This window comes from Sciurus vulgaris, assembly GCF_902686455.1.
Source record: "Sciurus vulgaris genome assembly, chromosome: 4".
In the NCBI taxonomy this organism is placed as follows: domain Eukaryota; kingdom Metazoa; phylum Chordata; class Mammalia; order Rodentia; family Sciuridae; genus Sciurus; species Sciurus vulgaris.
The window spans coordinates 40062830-40082980 of NC_136464.1; the positions used below are offsets into that span (position 1 = coordinate 40062830).

At 40.0% G+C, this 20151-nt stretch overlaps 1 protein-coding gene across 4 annotated transcripts in view; it reads left to right on the top strand.

Annotated features, from left to right (window-relative positions):
* The first annotated feature begins 8113 nt into the window (after nucleotides 1-8113).
* The window catches only part of SLC16A12 (solute carrier family 16 member 12), a 90500-nt gene continuing 78462 nt past the window's right edge, over nucleotides 8114-20151 (top strand). For 3 of the 4 annotated variants that reach the window (XM_079138250.1, XM_079138249.1, XM_079138248.1), the window contains exon 1: nucleotides 8114-9951. The gene's annotated coding sequence lies outside the window, so the exon portion shown is untranslated. The other variant, XM_079138254.1, reaches the window with a different exon arrangement.

Genomic DNA, 20151 nt, shown 5'->3' on the forward strand with positions numbered 1-20151 from the left:
AGTGATAAAAATGGAGAACCACTCACTGTAGTTCAGTATGTGATTTAGTTGCTCATTAAAATTTCCTTCTATAATGATCAAAATTATCATAAGATGAACTCCAATATAAGAGGTGTGGAAATGGATCCTCCTGTTGGGAGGAGCTACAAAGTCACTTTTCAAAGGAAATGGAAACAGGGATGATGGAGAATCCCAGCTATTTTCACACTCAATCTATCCCAGAATTAGACAGACCTGGTTTTATACACCAGCACCATTTACTAATTGCATAACACTGGATAATTTCTTTAATCATTCTGAGTCACTTTTTCCTCACTTGGAAAACAGGTATTGTGAGGGTGGAATAAAATAACACATAAGGCCTTGGACATGATAGGAACTCAATACATATCAATGAATTTCCTCACAACTCTTTCTCCAAGGGATTGCTCTTAACATTAAAGAAATTAATTAATTTTATTTAAATAAAATTTGGGGAAACAAAATGATAAAATCAAACAAATACTTCTGTAAAAAAAAAATGACATAAAAGTTGGAAAGAATACATTAACTGGAAAACAGCCTGATGTTAATGAACCTAGAAGAAGTAAAAAAAAAAAAAAAAAAAAAAAAAAGCCCACGTGATGATCCAATGAGATCCAGAAAAGGCAGGTCAGAAAGTTTGTGAGTCAGACCTTGGTAAGTTTATCATTTTCCTTTCTTCTTATTCCACAGCTGGTTGGAGTGAGATAGGGATTTGGGGATACAGAAAAAGGAATGAGTCTCAAAAGAGAAGTGCCCTTGAGCTGTTGGAATTCAGGAAACACCAATGAATCTTTGAAATGCAAAATAAACATTCCTGAGCAACCCAGCATTCATCCTCAGCCTGTGCCGTGGGTTGGCACCCTTGACTTGCCTACAAAAAGTAACAGGAGGGCAATAACAAGCCCAGGAAAAACTGGCACGAAATTATGTAACTCCCCTCTGACCCACCTCTGGTCCAGCCCCTTGCTACTGTCCTACAAATATCAATATCCCAAACCAACGGGTTGCTGTCTCTGCCTCTGAAGATGGTCCATTCTGCCTTGAATGTGTTCCTTGCTTTACCCCAAAATATGTCTCTCCCTTGTGATAACCTGCATTCTCTCCTGAATGTGTATCTGCTTTCCTTGATAAATTTGTCTTTATCTCTGACTGGCACACACCAAAATTCTTTTCTGTCACATATGATAAGGACCTCACTTGTCCTGAATCAAGGTTACCTTCTCCTGAAACTCCTCTGGTGACAGGAGGACTAGGTCAGTCAATTTTCTCCATCTCTCATTCTTCAGACATTTATTCCTATTCTAGAGGTATCCTCAGAAAGGTCTTAGATTGGTCAGAGAGCGCTTCAAACTACACAGTAGCACTCAGCTAGGACACTATTGATAAGAGGGATGGAGTATTGGGTTACATGTGGGGTCTTCTAGTGGTTGCTGGCTTTGTTCATGGTAGATGCTTCATAAACCCTGAGCGAATGGATCTATTAGAGAAGAATAACAGAGGTGATCAATGAAGGTGATACATAATTGACATTCACTCATTCTGCAAAGATTTATTACATTTCTACTCTGTGGTCCTTTAGGGAATGGTAAATGGGATAGAAGATTCCTGTCATCAAATAGTTTATTCTCTGTGTGTTCAAGGGAAGAATTTTGTATTTTCAGCTAACATTTATTAAGTATTATGCTTCAGCTACTGTGCTAAGCAGTTTGCAAGTTTAAATCCCATTGAGTCTTCCCTATGGTCTTATGAAGAAGGGAAATAAATGAGGTAACTCCAGTTCTGAGTTGTTAAGTAACTTGCTCAAGGCCATCCAGTTAGCAAGAGATAGAGCTGAACCTTGAACTCAGATCTGATGCCTAAACTTATGTTCTGAATGACTATGGCTAGATTTGCGGGGAGTGGAGCTTTGTAGAAAAATTGGGATTTGGGGGGCTGGGGAGATAGCTCAGTCGGTAGAGTGCTTGCCTTGTAAGCACAAGGCCCTGGGTTCGATCCCCAGTAACCCCCCCTCCCCCCAAAAAAAAAGAAAGAAAAATTGGGATTTAATACTTTTTATTTTCTTATTATTTTAATTTTTCTATTTCTTTTGATTTTATTTTGACAGTTTGAAACAGAAAAAAAATTGGAAAAATTACACTGTGAATACTTCTATGTTTTTACTTAGATTCTAGACCAGTATTTTACTAAATTTGATTTACCACATAGCTATCTCTCTCTAACCATTGATCATCTTATATTTTTGATGCTTTTCAAAAAAAGTTGCAGACATCAATAGAAGTTGAGATTGGAACTGGACCTTGAAGGATATTGTCAGGTCTCTATAGGCAAAAGAGAGGGAAAGGAAGAGGCCACGCAGGCCTGAGAAAGAATGTGGGTAAAACCCAGGCATGGTGATTTCATGGAACAAGAAGGTTGTGAACAAAGGGTGACGTTTGTGTCCAGGAACATGATAATAAAGATGGTTGGATGAAAGGGGACAACCAGAAAACCAGTTCCATTTTGATGAAGTAAATATGGGAAATAGGAACCACCAGAGTTTCTGGTAGGAAGAATGTAGGGCACAGTGTCAGGAAGGTTAGTTGTGGAGACAGGCTGGGAGAGACCAAAGTAATGGAAACATGACCATTCTAGTCTCGAAACATGAGGGAATATGAGCCTGCAGAGTCGTATCAATAGACAGGGAGATAAAACTATTAAGAAAATGTAATATAAAAGGTGTAGTGATATTTAAATTAAAGAATGATGACCAGAGCAGTCCACCAAGTCATCAGCTAAGAAATGGTGCGGGTGGGAATTAAATCACTGGCATTGTGTGTGAAGAGGGAACAAATTCAAGAGTGAGAATAAGTAAACTAGAACAAGGGAATCTACTCAACTTGATGACCATCTGAACATGGGCGGAAGAGGAAGTGAGAAAGAGGAATGAATCCAGAAAGAGGGGTAGTAGTTCACTTTATAAGTTTTTGTTTGTTTGTTTGGGGGTGCTGGGGCTTGACCCAGGGCCTCATACATGCGATTCGAATGTTCTCTCGGAGCTACAACCCCAACCCCAAACTTTTCAAGTACTTTGGAGATGCTTGTGAAACATGGACAAGGAGAGGTCATCTAGGAAGTTGGAAGTACAAACAATGAGCTCAGGAGAGAAGGGGCTGGAATCTCCCCTCTCTCACCCAGTTATCAAGAGTTCTAGAGAACACTAACATTTAAAAGGTGTGTTCGAAAAAGAATTCTTGAAAGATACTGAGTAGGATGACTTGCAAGGAAAAGCCAAACCTGGACAGCATTACAGAAAATAAGTGATAACGTCCAATAATGTCAAACGACAAAGGTTTAAGAGGAGCCTGGAAATACCTCCGAAACTTGGCAGTGAACGGAAGAAGATAGAAGTGAGCCGGGTGGATATTGGAGCACGTTTACATTTGATAGCAACCAAATATAGCAAAAAGAAAAAGGAAAATTACATGGAGCTTTTCAGCAGTCCAAGAAAGATGAAGCAAAATATGGCGCTGGGAAACCAGAAAACAGAATCTTGCTTGGCAACAGTGATTCTGACAGTCAAAAGGAAGACATGGCTGAAACTACACTTGTAAGATTAATCAGAGTAAAAAACTTTTATGATCCTCTCTTTTCATCATCTGACTCAAAATTGAGGTCTTTTTAAAAACTCTTTTTCTCAGGATTTTTTCACATATCATCTTCCATATGTACATAATGATGAAAAACATTCCAGTAAGAAATATAAGACCCCCAAATCATAATAGAAAACAAGGATAGCAACAGGTACCAAAAAACAAACAAACGAACAAAAAAACCCAGCTTGATGAACATGAAACTGAGAAAGAGGAGTGCATAGGAGGAATTCATTTAAGAAGCACAAGATTTGGTAGTCGTTGTTACCAGCTTCCCTTTTACAACTGCTTTCATTGGATCAGGGGAGGGAGGAGGGAAGGCAAAATAAAAGTAAAGGGGAATAAGATTGATCAAAATTTGTCATATGCATGTATGTATCTGCCATAATGAAACCCACTGTTATGCATAATTGTTAATGAGTCAATAAAATAAAACAAAATATACTGAAAAAAAAGAATGATATTTGCTAACAAATAATATTTCAAAATAATACAATCTAAATTTTTTTTTTCCAAAAAATGTTCTTATACCTGTGATTTTCAGAGAATACACTTTGACAGAGATTCATGAACCAGGAGTGGACGTGTGTTATGGTTTGGATGTGAGGTGTCCCTCAATAGCTCTTGTGTGAAACAATGCAAGAAGGTTTAGAGGAGAAATGACTGGGTTATGAGAACCTTAACCCAATGAGTGAATTAACCCCCTGATGGGATTAACCGAGTGGTAACTGAAGGTAAATAGGGTGTGGGTGGAGGAGGTGAGTCATTGTGGGGTGTGTCTTTGGGGGTATGTATTCTGTATCTGGTGAGTGGAATCTCTCTGCTTCCTGATCATCATGTGAGCCACTTCCCTTCACCACACTCTTCTGCCATGATATTCAGCCTCACCTTGAGATCTGAGGAATGCAGACAGATATCTATAGACTGAGGCCTCAAACAAACTTTTCCTCCTCTAAAAGTTGTTCTTATCAGGTCTTTTAATCACGGCAGTGAAATAGCTAACTGAATCAACATCCATGTCCTTCAAATGATGGCACAGGTTAAGCAAAGGTCACTTTCCCTTTGTCATCTCTGGGTTCATCTCTGAAGCACCCAGAGAAGAAAGCACTGTGTCTCCCTCCAGTGTTGCTCTCATCCCATGGGAACATTTAGCAGTGTCTGAGGGCAATTTTGATTATCTTGAATAGGGTGTTACTATTGGAATCTAATAGGTAAAGACCAGGGATACTGTGGAATATTCTACAATGTACAGGGCAACCTCATAGCAAAGTAATCACCAAGGCCAAAATATCAATAGTGCAGAGGTTGACAGTACTTAATTAACACAGAGGCTGGGATAAGTTGCTGCTCATTCAACATTTTTCGAGTGATAATAATGGCCTCATTTTATGGCTGAGAAATCTGAGGGTCAGATGGGTTATGAAATTTCCCAAGCTCATACTGCTGAAAAGTGGTAGAAATAGATTTTTATTTTGGTACTCTGATTCTAAATTCAACATCTTCCAGTTATACCACGATTCTAGGAAGAAGAAAAATGGATTGAAATGATTCCATGACTTCAAGTCATAGTAAATGAGAGAATTTTAGCACCACAGACCAAGACAGTGAGGTTGGAAAGGAAAAACTTGAGAGAGTTGTTGGGGAGATAAGAGAACAATGTTGTGATATCTTCAGTTCCTGACATTCTAAAATTTGAAGTGATGTGGTGGGGAGAATGCAAGTGAAAACATCCATTGGGTGTCTGGTGACAAGAACTGGAGTTCAGAGGGAGGTCAGAACTGGAAATGCGGTGTTGCTGACAGCAGGTGTTAACCACAGTCATGAGTAGGGGGAATGGAGATATGTGTCAAGACAGGAAAGCAGGGGCCAGGGTTGTGGCTCAGTGAGAGAGTGCTTGCCTGGCATGTGTGAGGCCCTGGGTTTGATCCCAGCACCACCAAAATTAAGAAAACAAATAATAAATAAAGGGAAAGTCAAGAAATAGGGGCTGAATAATGCTGATAAGAAATGAGTGGTAAATGAGGAAGTCAAAGAAGACAATCAAGAAAGTGGAGTTGAGGGGCCGGGGTTGTGGCTCAGTCGTAGAGCAGCTTGCCTAGCATGTGTGAGTCCCTGGGTTCGATTCTCAGCACCATATGTAAATAAATGAATAAAATAAAGGTCTATCAACATCTAAAAAAAAAAAAAAAAGTGGATTTGAAAGGGGTCCGGAGGCCATGATGTTATGAAAGAAGTCAGCTGAACAGTAGTCCAAGAAGACAGTTATTCAGAAATCTGTGTTTCTTGATATTCAGAGAAGAGTTTCACTATGTCCATGTATTGCCCTAGTTTGTGTAGCTGACAGCATAACATATTTATGCTGTTTGCAGTTATTCTTAAAATCTTTATTAGTCTTAAAAATGAAATTTCAAATTCCATGTAGGCAAAAGCCTCAAGTTTTCATTCCCAACCTCCAACCTTTTGGTAGCTTTCATTCTGATGTGAACCCTCCAAATTCTCCTTATCTGGAGCCAATGTTCTTTTTTCTCTCTGCTGAGTCCACACATCCTTGTTTGACCAAATGACAAGAACAAACAATTCCTTCCATAATGGACATACCCTACGGTGTCATGCTTCTCAGAATCTCATCTGAAAATGAATTCCCCTGAACTGTGGTACAATAGGATTTTAGCTAAGGCACTTGTTATTTATTGCCTGCAAATGGTAGGGCTTTGACCAAATATGCTATGCCTCCAGGCTAGAATAGTACAGGTAGCACTCAACTCTGGTGAGGAAAGAGAAGGGAGGGATTCGGAGCACAGCTATTAATGGCAGCTGAGGTGCCAGATCAGCTGACTATGTCAGCCAAAGGTTATTTAATTAATAATGATGTGACTATAGTACCACGTCCCCTGTTAAAGGAAAAAAAATTATTCAGTGACACTTATTAAACCACCATAAGGAAGACTATTCAGAACCACTGACAAGTAGAGGGAGGAATCACTACAATGGAGTCTTGCAGTAGAGGAGAGTGACTGGGCTCCACTCCAAAGACAGCATGGGAATTTACAGCTAAGGAAGAGGGGGAGGGGCAGAGGATGGAGAGTGACTGGAAGAAACATCAGGGGTAAAGGGAGATTGTGGCAAAAGTGACCTAACAGGATTCTTGCTGAAGGTAGGTCAGAGTGATCAGACATCACACGGTGGAGGATAAGGAACCTGGACAGATGTCCAGGGTGATCAGATATGGGGCAAAGGGGGTCTTGCTAACCTGACTTATCAATTTTTGTAGATTTTGTAGGGAAGTACACAGATGGCCTAGAGAAGGTTAGGAACTAAAGTTAGACCAAGCAAATAATCTTTGTCACCCTCAACTTTTATTTTTCTTCAATTTAAAAAGACCATTAAGTATTAGTATGGGTTAATAACTTGAACACATTTACTATGTTTAGGGCATTGCATTTAAGTACATTCTATGGATTATCTCATTCCAACTCTCACAAGGGCTCAGCAGTTCAGATTTAATTATTATTCCCCCATCGGCCTTTGAACAGATGACTAGGTCTGGAAAAGCTCCTTATCTGGGCTCACCTCTCACTAAAATCCTGACCTGTAAGCATCATTGTCCCATAGAACTTGCTGTGAGGACAGAAATGGTTTATATGCTGCTTAGTATGGTAGATGCCAGCCACACAATGGTATGGAACCCTTTGAAATGTGGCTAGTGCAACCAAATAGCATTAAGAACAAGCAAACAAAATACACACAAAAAAATATTAATTTAAAGCTTGGTGTTGTGGCGCAGGGTTATAATCCCAGTGGCTTAGGAGGCTGTGGCAAGAGGTTCACAAGTTCGAAGCCAGCCTCAATAACTTTGGGAGGCCCGGAGCAACTTAGTGAGAACCTGTCTCAAAATGTTAAATTTTAAAAAGGGCTGGAGATATGGCTTAGTGGTTAAGCACCCTTGGGTTCAATCCCTGGTACCAAAAACCAACCAAACAAACAAAAACAAATAGCAACAACAACAAAACCACCCCAAATTTAATTAATTATTTAAGTAAAACATAGATGTAAAGAGCCACATTGCAGAGCTCTGTTGGACTGTGCAGATATTTTCATCACTGCCGAAAGCACTATTGGACAGTACTCTTTAGAAGAGATGCTGCATCTTTCTTCCTGTCTGGTTGGATTCTTGGGTTCTACCTTTGCTTTTCTCCCACTGAGGGTGAGCTTAAGGGCTTTCTTCATCCCTTCCCAGTTCCTTAGTCCTCCAACCTAAGAGAAAGGAGATTCCTTTCCTCTGTCCACTTCCATTGCAGCAGTATTTTGACAGCTGTTGTGTGGGGGACCCCATAGGAAGTGAACTTTCTCTATCAGGCTCTGCCCATCCCCTTTATCCTACTCCTTCTTTTCTTCCTCCTCCCCCTCCTCCTTTTTCTCTTCCTCCTCCTCTAACAATCAAACTCTTAAAGGATGAAACTCTTTCTGTCAGAGACAGAGTTGGGCAAAACAAATATTAACACTCTCAGAATAAAACAACAACCATACAGCACTTAATGGAATAAGCAAAATATTTGCTTTGGGCTTTGTTTGAGGCCCTGCAAGTGGTGACTGGGAAGGAAAGCTGTGAGTTTTCTATCCTTAAAAAACCAAACCAAACAAACAAACAAAACTTGTGTCCTACATCATTTAAATGGAAAATGGAACTTATTTACTATTCAAAACAATGTTTAACTGAGAAAGGTGTTTTTATGAAATGCGAAGGTATTTTATGAAGTGCAAAGGCTTTAACCTAAAGACCTTGACAACTGAGAATTCAGGGCTCAAGGTTGCCCTGCTTTAGAGTTTCATTTTAAATGCTAATGAATTCTTTCACTAGCTGTAGTCTTTCCTTCTTACGTGTATTTTAAACAATATGGTCACTAGTCCTCACTTAGAGCTAATTTAGAATTTTTTTTTTGCAAGTGAAAATAAGACTTAAATTCAGATTTATAGTTAAAGGGCAGGAAAGAGAGGAAAGGGGAAGAGACAAAATGGTCAGAAGGAAAAAATGAGAAAGATGATTATTAGTCTTTTTTAAAAACACCCCAAGTGGGGTTGAGGATGTGGCTCAGTGGCATGCACCAAGCACTGGGCTCAATCCCCAGTGCAGCAAAAACAAACAAAAACCCCTAAGTGGCTAACAGTGCTAGTATCAGTGACTTCCTATTTCCCTTCTCAGATTTTCCAAAAGTCAAATTTATTTAGAAACTTCTATGTACATCTGAGCCATTAGGAAATCTCGTTACGATACAGATTCTGATTCAGAGGATCTGTGGTGGGGTGTTGTTTGTGGACCACTCTATGAGTGGCGCCCAAGAAGTTGCATGTTGAGCCCAAGAAGTTGGAATCAGATCCTATCAGTTCAGAGGCTTTGCTTCTGACAAGGAGAGTGTTTTACCGAAAGGTTAGTCTAAAATCTGACTATATGGAGTACCTCCTGGCAGACTTTAAGTTTGAAGTCTACATTGACTGGTTGTACTGGACGCCTACACCTCATTCTCCTCTTAGCAACCAAGTAAAGTTAGCGCTATTATTTTCTCTTATTGTTCAGATGAATAAACTGAGGCTCAAAGTTGAAGGGATCGCCCAAATTACGTGCTTGTTGGCAGAATTGAACTTAGGTCTATTCGACGCTTTTAACTAACACTGGCACCTTAGTTTTCTGGACTGTGAAGTGGTTAGGGCTGGCTGGCAGCATCCAGATCACTGCCAGGTACACTAAGAGTACCTGTATTGCTTTTCCCGATCTTGCTCTTTGACCCCTCAGGGGAAAGTTCATTTTGAGAATAGAGCCCCCTTGACTAGTTTAGGTCAGGGACACGCACGGTTGTTCCGGGGAGAGTCGGGCAGTCCTGGAGCGAGCTGGCTCAGGACACAGTGAGCTGATGCATTACATAACCACGAGCCCTCCCTCCCCCCCGCGCCCCTCACCCTTGGCGGAGCCCCAGAACAGAGAGCGGATCCGAGTGATAAATCCCTTTTGGCCGCCCGGCACAGTTCCCGGCGGAGCTGGCGGGTCTGAAGCAGGCAGTGCATTTTGGGCGCTGAACAGTGGGATTTACCCCGCGCCGCACTCCTCCCCCGGCGCTGCGCTTCCCGCAGGGCTGGGGCCCCAGTCCCGCCGGTGCCTCCGCCCTGTCAGCTTCCCGCCCCTTGGAAGCGCGGACCGCGGTGCCTGGGGCCGGGGAAGAGGCCACCGCGCAGGGACGCGGCACGGCTGGTGCGCCCCAGGGGCATGTCGGCGCTCCACTGCCGCGGCTGCAGCGGTCCCCGCGAGGTGAGGCCGCGGCGGGACCCGGCTGCGGGCGGGCGCCGCAGGAGATCGGGTAGGGAGTGGGCGGTCTGCACGGTCTCAGGGACTCTGGAGTCTGGCCCCACCGGGCTGTCCTGGAGTCAGTCTTGCGGGCGGCTTGGGTGTCTGGATCTCTAGGACCGGGGCCGGGAAGCTCCCTGCTGCGCTCACCCTCTTCGCCCTTCGGACTCGGCTGTGCCAAGGGAGAGGTGGCTCAGGTGACGCGGGTGACAGAGTTGCCGGGTGGCGGGACGGTGGGGTGGTAGGGATGGGCTTGGAGCTGGCGGAGGACTGGGACGCTCCATTCTTTCTCTGCTGCCCCAGTGCCCAGCGCGCGCCGTGAGCCGCCCACCCCAACTTGGGTCGCACCGTACGCCTGTTGGGTCAGGACTGAGACACGTGCCCACTCTTGGTGTCTGTTCCCTGCCGCGCTTTGGCGTAATTTCTGCGCAGGTGACTGGAGAGGGAGAGCCTTTGGTCTCCACACCCCGCGGTTTACAAATGCAGACTTCCCCGTACAAAAGAGAACGGCTCTTTCTCGCATTCTCTGTTCACTGCAATGTTTAACCATCACTCCCTGGTAGTAATATTTATTTACCTTTTGTGGTGCCTTAAAAATACACCGGCCTCCAAAATTTTGAATGGATTAAATGTAGTTTCTCCAGTTGCTTCCTATCCAGGGGGTGGGGGGGATTAATGATACTTAGCGATGAGAACTCAACAACTCAGCGTTTTAAACCGAACACTTCCATTTTGAAGGGTCTGTGTTTCGTTTCCCCTACCTGATTCTTTGCTGAGATCTGGTCGCTCCAGCCTCTCAGCCAGCTTAACCCAAAAGGAAGATCTTTAGGCCTGCCAAAAGAAGAAACATTGTCTCCAAGGTATTTGGGCTTCCTCGCTTTTAAAGTCAACTGCGGGCTCCCTACCCTTCGCATGATTTGTCTCCCTGCCAAAAGCATGACGGACTAGAGCTAATGGTGTCTAACCTGTGTCTGTCGAAGGAATGAAGGGTGGAAAAGAGTTACTTAGTGATAGGGCTTGATCACCTATAATCACAGGATCTTAGAAATCAAGAGTTTCAGAGATCATCATCTCCTAGATTCAAACCTTCATCTTTCACAGTGCAGGAAACAGACCCAGATCTCCAGGGTAGGCTAAAGTCATATGTTAGCTAGACAGAAAACCAGCACTTGAATCTGGGCCTTCTCATTTCCTTCTTGTTCTGTTTTCCAGGCATATTGCCGTAGGCATTTGAACGAAAATGATATCACTACAATCACCTAATCATATCATTTCCGTGTCCTTGTCTTTTATTTATCTTCTTTTTGAAAAGCCGGTAGAATTCTGAAATAGATAAGAGAGATTGAATTAGTCAAACTGCTTTTGTAGCATAATTTAAAAAAAAAATAAGGATCCTTAATTCTAAGTAATATTTTCAATTCTTCTTATATGAAGATGAATATGCAAATATATCCCGGGTGAACCCTACAAGAAGAAAAATAATCAAAATAGAGGAAAGTCTACCCCCATCTGTCCTTGGAGTTTCTTCTGATTCTGTGCTCTGGATGGTGATGTTTGTTTAGAGATAAAGACATGATTTATGGTGTTGGAACTGACTTGAGAAAAGTGGCTTGTAAGAGGACCATTTATTATGATTAATACCATGACCTATAACAAGTTGTGGTTTAAAATTTAAAGAAATTTAAAACTGACTTTTCTAGTATTCTAGCATTGTATTACACTGAATATTTTTCACATTTTAAAATTTAATTCAAATTAACAGATATTTATTGAGTCCCTACTATTTGCACAACACTCTTCTGCACATTTGGGATGTGTCAGTGAACAAAACACAGAACTTTGATCCTGTAGAGCTCAAGTTATAATTCATTCTTTAGAATTTTTCCAGAATTTTGTTAGGTAGATAGAAGAGAATTTTAGTTTCACCTAAATCAGGGAAATGAACACAGATGTTCCAGTCTACCTTCCTCCCAATCTCATGATTTTGTTGATTAATCATGGGAAGCAGAAATAAAAACAAACAAAAAAACTCAGCTGAAGTTGTTTTGACTTTGACAAACTGACTTGCTACTACCGTATATGAATAGCAGAGCTCGCCTTTGGTTGTTTAAAGTATGTTCATTTGGAGTCTTTTTCCTTTGTTGTAGGAACATCATTTTGGTGACTTTAAGACTAATGAAGCATGGGAGGATTAGTTTTCTCAAAAGTGTGAGTGCTACCACGTTACTGTTGGAGACAGTAATTGCATTAGCTTGCAGAATGTAGCTGGGTTTTTATTTATTTATGAAGGTGGCATTTCAATTTTATTTTGTCTCACTTTACATTTTGTCCCCCTCTCTTCTCCGTTTTCATAGGCAGCACAGTGTTGACTTATTAGTAAGTCCGTTACTGTGGTTATTTCATTAGACATTCCAGTTTTCATTATTCTCTAATTCTCTCAATTGTATTTTCTTCAAAATGGCATGGTTTGCAAGCTCAGGCATGTTTGTTGTTTTTAACAAAAGCTTATCAAAATGAACTTGGCAATTTTTTCATCATATACAGCCAAAAAAAAAAAAAAATCAGTGCAGCATTTGGGGTTGTTTTTGCATTCCTCACCTAACCAGTTGCTTTGCCTTTAAAAATTGCCTAATTAGAAATTACTTTCTTATGAGTTCTCTGTTAGTATATCTAAAAATTCACCCACAAAGTGATTTAATTTTACTGAGAAAAACCAAATCACAGTTGAAGGCTGAGATTTTGAACACAAAGATCTCTGTTAAATTTGCTCTACATCAAAGGACATCAGAGGTGTTATTAACTAAAAGTGTCCTGTTTAAAGGTGGTCTCTGTTAAACGCATGGAGTCACAATTTCTGATTGAACCCGTGGAAATTGATTTTTATCTTCATTCACCCATCACTTTGTCCCATCAAATTCTCATTCTGCCACCTTTTTTCTGTATTGATAAAGGACATGAGTTGCTGTAGCCAGGTAGAAAATTGCATGTCATTAATTAATTAATTAACTTATTAGTTTATTGAACTTGTACCACATTTTTTATTTTTTAATTTTTTATTGTAAACAAATGGGGTACAACTTGTTTCTCTGTTTGTACATGAAGTAGAGTCACACCATTTGTGTAATCATACATTTACATAGGGTAATGGTATTTGATTCATTCTGGTTTTTTTTTTCCTCTCCCCCACCCCTCATACCCCTCCTTTCCCTCTATACAGTCCCTCCTTCCTCTATTCTTGCCTCCCCCCCCCATTATGTATCATCATCCACTTATCAGCAAGATCATTCATCGGTTGGTTTTTTTGAGATTGAAATTTCATCACAGTTGATAGAGTGCTTGCATTGCAAGCACAAGGCCCTGGGTTCAATCCCCAGCACCACAAAAAAACAAAAATAAATAAATGAAATTTCATCTATTTGCCTGCAAATGCCATAATTTTTATTATTTTTTATGGCTGAGTAATATTCCATTGTCTATATATACCACAGTTTCTTTATCCATTCATCGATTGAAGGACATCTAGGTTAGTTCCACAATCTGGCTATTGTGAATTGAGCAGCTATGAATATCGATGTGGCTCATCACTGTAGTATGCTGATTTTAAGTCCTTTGGGTATAGGCCAAGGAGTGGGATAGCTGGGTCAAATGGTGGTTCCATTCCGAGTTTTCTAAGGAATCTCCACACTGCTTTCCAGAGTGGCTGCACTAATTTGCAACCCCACCAGCAATATATGATAGATTCAATGCAATTCCAATTAAAATCCCAATGACCTCACAGAAATAGAGCAAGCAATCATGAAATTCATCTGGAAGAATAAGAAACCCAGAATAGCTAAAGTAATCCTTAGCAGGAAGAGTGAAGCAGGGGGTACTGCATACCAGAACTTGAACTATACTACAAAGCAATAGTAACAAAAACAGCATGGTATTGGCGCCAATTAGACAGGTAGATCAATGGTACGAATAGACACAGACACGAACCCAAATAAATACAGACATACTAGACAAAGGTGCCAAAAACATGCAATGGAGAAAAGATAGCCTCTTTAATAAATGGTGCTGGGAAAACTGGAAATCCATATGCAGCAGAATGAAACTAAACCCCTATCTCTCACCATGCACAAAAATCTACCACATTTTGAGCACCACCTCTTTTCTTGTGCTGGTGGCAATAAGGGGTATAACAGTTTTTGGCATGGTAGCTTATGGCATGGTATGGAAGAAAGAACATTCTATGACTAGTGGTTACAACTAACATAAGAGATAGGTAAGTACTTTCAAAACTAAAAGGAAGGGAGAGCATGCAGGCACTGTGGGGAGTTGAGGCTTAGGGAAGACTTTATAGAGAAAATGTCTGTGCTGCTCCTTGAAAAACAGTAGCATGGTAAAGCTTTCATAGTGGTGAAAGAATAAACTGTCTTTATGGGAGCACATCCTTACCTCTCCTATTTCTTTTTTGGGTGCTGGGGAAGAACCCAGGCGCATATACATGCTAGGCAAGTGAAGTACCACTGAGCTGCAGCCCCAACCCCCCTTGCTTCTTTTTGAAGATAGAAGACTTCTTTTTAGGTACCAGTTGAGGTTGTATTGGATTGTCTAGTAGACACTTACCACTTCTGCACCTTTCTGCACGCATCCCCCTCCGTCCTGGGTAATGGACCATTGACCAACACCAAAACAACTCGTTGGGCTAACCCATGTTCTCCTTCCCCTCTGAAACATGCTGATTGTTATTCAGAGCACAGAGATCATTGTAGCAATGGCAATCATAATAAATTGGCTTAGTTTTTCTCTTTACAGCTCAGGTACATACTTAGGGCAGTGTTTGGTCACAGACCTGTTTATGCCAATTATATTTGCTACTATAATTTTTAAATTTAATTAAATATCACATAAATTTATTTAATGTGAGTGCCAACAAATAATTTGTTTCCATGAAAGCTAAGTCAATTGGCATATGGGCCCATCTGTTTGTTAGTCAGCTTCTGGTTGCTATAATGAAATACTTGAGATAATTAGATTAGCTAGAGAAAAGGTTTAATTTTGGTTCATGGTTTTGGAGGTTTCAGACCAATATTGGTCAAACCCATTGCTTTTCACCTCTGGTGGGAGTGCTGCATAGCAATGGTTGCGTTGTACATGGTGGAGAAGACTTTCACTTTATGGCCAGAAAGCAAAAAGAAAAAGATGGGTGGGATCTGACTATCTCCTTCAAAGGCATGCCCCTAATTACATCAGGACATCCCTTAAGGCCCCACCCACTCAAAGATTTTACCACCTCCCAATAGCACTACCTTGAGGACCAAATTTTTTAACACGTGGAAATTTGTGAGACATTCAACATCCAAACTGTAGCAGCCCATGAATGTAAGCCATGTTAAAAAAAATCAATAAATGCTGTGCCATGGATGAACCTTGAAAGCATTAAATGAAAGAAACCAGATACTAAAAGACCACATATAGTATGATTCCATTTATATGAAATGTCCAAAAGAGGCAAATCCAGAGAGACAAAATATGAATTAGTGGTTGCCAGGAGATGGAGGGAGGTGGGGGAACTGGGAATGACAGATAATGGCAAAGGGTTCTTTTTGTGTGTGTGTGATGATGGCTAGTTTCTGGAACTGGATAATGGTGATGGTTGCAGAACATTGTGAATATACAAACCTCACTGAATTGTACACTTTAAAATGATTGAACTGGTAAAATTTATGTTATATGAATTTTATCTCAACCAAAAAATACTATCAGGCTTTAAAAAAAGCAACATGAACTAACTACTGCTACTACTTAGTCATAGAATAATACACATCTATAAAAGGTTGGAAAAGGACAGTAAAAATCTAGAAAGATTTTGCACTCAGGCATTTTATAGCTATTTTTATGGTCCTGCTTCACTTTTAAGAAATGGGAACGAGAAATCATGGGTGTGGTTTAACCAAGAAAGGCAGCTTAGAACTCCAATTGTGACTCAATATCCAAAGATTAGTGGATGCATTTGTGTTCATTTCTCTGACTAAAGTTGAAACAAAATGTTTGAAATTTGTTGATCAACTTTCGACTCTGTTCTAGTAACTTCTGATTGCTTCAGTTAAGAGAGCCTCAATGTTTCCAGTATGTCCTGAAAATAGCTCATCTCTCTGCATCTGGCTAGAAATTCCCATTTATGAGCCTCTTGGGAATATAGAATTAGTCACAAGATTATAGAGGAGACTTGAACTTAGTTTTCAGGTTTCCAAATCCCTATAAAAAATCAGCAACACTTTCCTCTCAAAACTCTTGTTACAACTGCCTGCTTTGTGTACGTCAACAGAGTAGTGACATAAACTGTTAACTATACCAATACTTCAAATTTGTCACCCCAAACATTTGTAGAGTATAACTTTTCAAAATATTCCTGAGCACAATTCACCATCTTGTGGTTTATTTAACATATTACAAACGATGAGTATAATTACTTATTTTGGGGACAAACTGGTATTGTTTTTGTAACTCTGCTTTACTTGATGAAATACTTTCCATGGAAATGAGCTCATATTTATCTATTGAAACCAGCTGTATTTCTTGAAATAGACATTTCAGCTCTCTGAAATCTGTAACTTCAAAAACAACCACATCATGGCCCATGGAGGAAGCACCAAAGAAACAAAAACTCACACTTACAATCAAGTTAAATCTGTTTAAGAAAGAGCAGTGTTGCTTCTTCAGTCAGATATGGGTCAGCCAGACAACTATCCCAAACCAGGCTAAACTACCATTATTAAATAGTTATGAATAGGGGTAGTTCGAACTCAAAGGAATAACTGGTATCCTTTGTTTGTTCGTATGAATACCTGATAACTTAGTATTCAGAAATCAGCTGACTCAGTAGTTCTGGATGCTGGCTACTCCTTAGAATCACCTGCGAAGGAAAAATATACTAGTGCCAAGGCACAAAAATTCTGATTCTGTAGGTTTGAGACAGGGCATCTGTATTTTTTAATGCTCCCTTGTGAAGCTCATGTACATCCAGGGTTGAGATCTACTTAATAATTTTAAGCTTCTTCAGAAAAAAATTTAATTGAAACAAATAGTTATATTTAACATGTCTCATGAAAAAATTAAACATGATACTTTTTCTCTTACTTTCATTTTTTTGCATTTTCTCTACACAGTGCCCATTCAGAATATAGAAAGCTTTTCCCAATGGTTAAATTAATTTTTACTGATTTTTTACACCTTGTGGAATTTACTAAGTGTACAGTGTCAAAACAATCAAATCAACCTTATTGGTCTGTTTTCTATTGCTGTAACAACATTCTTGAAACCAAGATTTTTTTTTTTTTTTTTAAAGGAAAGAGGTTTATTTAGTTCATAGTTTTAGAGATCAAAAAGTCCAAGATTGGGTAGCATCGTCTCTTTGGCTGCCAGTGAGGGCCCCCTTGGCTGCATCTCATGGTGGGAATGTGTACTAGGGGGAAAGATCACATGGAGAGACAGAAAACCAGAGAAAGATTCAGGCATGCCCCCCCCCCCTTTTTTTTTTTTTTAACAATCAACTCTTTGAGAAATTAACTCACTGTGTTAGACCTGCCTTAATACTTTCCAAGGGGGATGCCCTCAATGACTTAACCACCTTTCACTAGGCCCTATCTCTTTAAGGTTCCACCACCTCTTAACATTGCCATACTGAGGACCGAGCTTCCAACGTGTGAACCTCTGGGGAACAAACCACATTCATACCATAGCATCAACCAAATTGGCTTAGTTAGAGTCAACCAACAACGTTTTTCATGTTCTTGGTGATTTTGATATCATATAAGCAAATATTTTGAGGACAATAATTTGACCTTTTGCTCTATAACAACAATCTATTTCCTTTAAGATAACATAGATGTGTTTTCTTAAATTGAATTGTCAACCTTAATGATCAGACTGCTTCTCATTTAATTGTATCAAAAAGGATTTCAAAGTATAAAACTTTTATATAGAAAGTTATTAAAGAGGACTGTTATATAAGAAGAAGCTTAAACCTTGTCCTGTGTGACTTCAAGAAAGTCTGATTGATTTTAGGTTTTTCCTTGTCATTAGTATTTATTGTCTTTGAGAAAATGTGGCAAGGTGATTGACAAGGAATCTGGAAAAAACCAATCATGAAGAATCTTGCTCACTTTTACCAGGTAGCTTTCCCAAATTGTGCTTTGACTGTTAGTTTTTGTATTAAAAAGTGGTGTCTTCTAATTAAAAAAAAAAAAAAAACCTATAAGTAAATAACAGAAAGATCAGTAGAGTAGAGGGAAGGGAACGCGGGGAGGGTAAATGGGAGGGGTAGGGGAAGACCTGGGGACAAATTAGAGCAAATTATATTCCATGCTTTTATAATTATTCCATGCTTTTATAATTATGTCAAAATGAATCCCACTGACACTTATAACTAAAAAGTACCAATAATTTTTTTTTTTTTTTTTTAAAGTGGTGTCTTCATGGATCTCGACTCGTAGACTTCTGGGTGTTTCAAGGGGTCTTTCAGGGGCTGTTACAGGGGACAGGGAAATGGGTAAGTGAGGGGAGGGATTTGGCTTCCAGCTTAGACCTTCTTTTTGGTGGTTTCCCCGCAATGTGAGTAGGTGTGCTGTTCTGGATTTCACATCATGGGTTTCCAAGTAAAATTTTATTTGAACAAAGAATTTCTTGGCTGAGACAAATTTGTTACAACTGGGCTATGTGTTTCTGACTTTCTGATTCCCTTGCCCTGCTGAATTTGGTTTATGTCCTGGCAGCCCCTAATTGTCTATAGCTATTGTTGTACATTTATATTGAAAAAGCACAGTGAGACTTTGGTCTTATTTTCTTTATAATTTTGGTGCTTATGGTGTATTATGGTTTGGATGTGAGGTGTCCCCCCAAAGCTCACTGATGAGAAAATGCAAGAAGGTTCAGAGGAGAAATGATAGGGTTGTAAGAGTCTTAACCCAATCAGTGAATTAATCCCTAATTGGATTAACTGAAGTGGTTGGGTGTGGCTGGAGGAGGGGGGGAATTGGGGCTTGGCTATTTGGTATAATATTTGTATCTGGCAAGTGGAGTCTCTCTCTTTGCTTTCTAATGATGTGAGCTGCTTCCCTCTGCCACACTCGTCTGCCATGATGCTCTGTTTCATCTTGAGCCCCGAAGAATGGAGCTGGCCTTCTATGGATTAAGACCTTTGGGACCATGAGCCCTCAAATAAACTTTTCCTCATCTATAATTGTGCTGGTCAGATCATTTAGTCACAGCAGAAAAATAGCTGACTAAAACATGGTGGGAGAGAGCCAAGTGAGCAATTAGATATTCAGAGAAAGAAATGTAGATTGGAAATTATCTGTATAAAGACTCAGCTCAAGTAGTTTGTCTTCCTGGAGGGTGTCAATAGAGAAAGGTGATGACAGATCAAAGATAAAATCCCAGGGAATGGCCTGTGGGGCCAGACAACCTTCTCTGTACTCACATGAACCCAAAGCACGTTTTGGTCAATGAAGTTCTGTTTTCATGGTTTAATTTTATATTTTTTCCCACATGCACCTGCATAGCTATCAAAAGAGTTGGAGCATGAGTGTTTATGTGTGTGGGTCAGGGTGGAGGGTAGTCAGGTGGGATTAGATTAGAGGGCTAGGATGTTTCTCCTTTTTTCGAAAACCTTCTATCCTGCACACATTTGTGGGGCCCTTCTGTATGCATACTGAAAGGCAGAACAAGAAGATAAACTTGAGTGGTTCCTTTACGGATTTGCCATTCAATCATTGTGGGGTTCTTTAACATAAAAATGTTTTTAAGAAATATTGTGGTACAGGGCTGGGGATATGGGGATATGGCTCAGTTGGTAGAATGCTTGCCTTGCAAGCACAAGGCCCTGAGTTCAATCCCCAGCACTGCAAAAAAAAAAAAAAAAAAAAAAAAAAAAAAAGAAAGAAAAAGAAATATTGTGGTACAATACAATGAATCAAAATGCATTCTGCTGTGATATATAACTAAATAGAACAAACAATAACATAATAAAATAAAAAAAGAAATACTGTGACTGGTCTGTGTGGTGCAAGCCTAAATACCAACCATTCAGGAGGCTGAGGCAGGAGGATTTCAAGTCCGAGACAAGTCTGGGCAATTTAGTGAGACCCTGTCTCTAAATTTAAAAAATAAATAAATAAA